Below are 2,802 nucleotides of genomic sequence, written 5' to 3' on the forward strand. Positions count from 1 at the left end.
GGGAGCGGCCCACTCTCCTTGACTGACTAATGTCTCAACCACTCCTGGAGCTGGAGCCAGGGGCGCACGTGAGCCTCCTTGGGGCACCCTCTGCACTGAGCACTGACCCGACCCCCCCCTGCCCCCGTTGGCGGGGCCGCCGCTGGATCCGGATCCAGGACTGGTGATTTCTTTGTCTCTCTCTCTACCTCTCTCCTGCTGCTCAGCTCTCTCTTTCTTTTTCTCTCTCCTCCTCGCTCTCTGTTTTTGATGTTGTTAAGTAATACAAGGCCTACCTCAACTCCTCACAAAGCCGCTTAGCTTGTGTTATATATTAAGACATAGAGGGTTGATGCTTATAGAAGTGTTTGTGCCATTAAAGTTGGAGTTTGTTTTTGGACCTTGAGTGTTATTTCACCTTAATCCACACTGAGGGGATTTGTGGATCTTAATCACTCTCCCCGTCCCGCAGGTGGGGCGTGACAAGCATAGTTAAAAAACCTACTCCCTCCCCGGTCTTTCTGGCATGCAGTAATGGAGCAACAGCTGAAGTGATGGAGTCTGGGGACCCTAGCCTCTTCTGTTACATGACCTTCCTGATCAAAGTATAGTAGGACCCCACCAGACCACCAACACAGAAAGGAACAGCAAAAAAGGCCAGAAGTGGCCACTGAAGACCCTTGAAAACATCAGTCCAAACTCTGAGATGATGCTAGAGCTACAGGGCTGGTCTGAGGAAGCAAATTTCCTACACATTTTTCCTATAGATCTTTGTCTCTCATAACATAAATCACTTACGGCATGTTTTTGCAGAGAACATTATTTTGGGTGAAATGACACAGCGGTCTCTTTGGGGGAAATGAATTACTTACCAACAGAAACTTGCCCAGCCCAGAGCAGATCCTCACTGCTCAGTCTTTCTTGCCTGCTTTGAAGCCTGCATTAAAAAAAAAAAAAAAACAACACAGTAATTTTAGTGTGAACACTCCGGGATAGATAAAGTCTAGTGCCTGTGCATGATAACAGAAAGCCTGTGATATTATGTGACGTGAAGCCCACAGCTGAACATATATGTCAGACTGCCAGCACTGCTTTCATAGTCCAGTACAGCTCTACATCAAAAGTCTTGCACACTGCTCCTGGTTGTTTCTGGTTTGCTGATTAGGCTTTTGCGTGTATATGTGTGAGAGAGAGACAGGTTGATACCACGCTTTGTCTTTTTAAAAAGTCTTTCTTTTGCTGTTAATGGAGAACCATTAACTCTCCTGGAAACAAAGAAAACTTGTTCTGGCTGCAGCTGAAGGAAATCAAGGGATGAGGGAGCAGCTGCACTTTGTGTCCACGTTTAGTACATTAATAGGTTCAGAAACCATTTGTAACTTCAGAAAACAAAGATTTCCAAGGGTGTTTTCTGGAGCGTGTTAGAGCAGGAGTAGCTAATAGACATTCAGTAGTGCCGTGGTTTAATCTCAGTCGGCAGCTAAGCCCCCCGCAGCCACTCGCTCACTCCCCCCACACCCCGGTGGGATGGGGGAGAGAATTGGAAGAGCACAAGTGAGAAAAAAACTCGTGGGTTGAGATAAAAAACAGTTTAATAATTGAAATAAAATGATAATAATAATAATACACAAAGCAAGTGATGCACAGTACAATTGCTCACCACCCGCCGACCGATGCCCAGCCAGTCCCCGAGCAGCGGCCCCCCCGGCCAGCTTTCCCCAGTTTATGTACTGAGCATGACGACACATGGTATGGAATGTCCCTTTGGCCAGTTTGGGTCAGCTGTCCTGGCTGCGCCCCCTCCCAGCTTCTTGTGCACCTCCAGCCTGCTCAGTCAGTAGAGCATGGAAAACTAAGAAGTCCTTGGCTAGTGTAAGCATTACCTAGCAACAACTAAAACATCGTTGCGTTATCAACTTTGTTCTCATCCTAAATCCAAAACACTGTACCAGCTACTAGAAAGGAAATTAACTCTATCCCTGCCGAAACCAGGACAAGTAGGCTTTACTTTGAACAAACACCATTCCTGTGTACTTATAAATGAACTTCTTGTGATCTTACTGTCATCCACAGTGGTCCTAAAACCTCATGTGAGCAGCTGCTGGTTTAACATATATTCTCAAATGCACCTCCTAGAGATAAATCAATAATAAGGAGTCATTATTTTCTAGCAAGTGAGGTAAGAGATTCTTATAAGTCATCTCTTTTCACAGACTAGCTCTACCTGTCCCTCTGCAAAAAGGCAGCCTGCCAAGTTAGCCATTATGCATCACTCTACCCATCACGGCAAATCAAGAAAAAAAGCCGCAGGCCCCAGCTGAGGTTTAGAAATTGTACGTGCTTACGTTCTAATTGTGTTAAAGGCACATGATGTTTCTGTAAGAACAGCACCTGGCGGAGCACTGGCTCTGGCTCATTCCCATTATGAAATTTGTAGTATGTAAATTTTTTAAAGTATTATTGTTTTGGAAGATTATGTAAATAAATCAATACTTTGAATGAGGTGTAGAAATTTTTTCCTAGGAGCTGAGAAAATCTTAGTCATGTTTGCCTTTATTTCTGAACCCGGTTGCACTTAATGAGTCCGAGCTCCTCAAAGTTCCTGGCAGGATTCTCACCACCTTGAAAGGAGCCTGGATTTCACCCAATTACACTTCTAACACTGGCTTCAAAGCTGCTGCTGCTGCTGCTTACGCGTTATACAAATCGCAGTCCATATCTTGGCAACAAACCATATGCAACAATGCACAACGAGCTGAGCTGAACCCGAGTTACCCATTTATGTGAACGTCTGAGGTCAGTGGTGGGGTTTTCTTTGCCTGA

The sequence above is a fragment of the Aptenodytes forsteri genome, unplaced genomic scaffold (genome assembly GCF_000699145.1).
Source record: "Aptenodytes forsteri isolate BGI_AS27 unplaced genomic scaffold, ASM69914v1 Scaffold229, whole genome shotgun sequence".
Taxonomy (NCBI): domain Eukaryota; kingdom Metazoa; phylum Chordata; class Aves; order Sphenisciformes; family Spheniscidae; genus Aptenodytes; species Aptenodytes forsteri.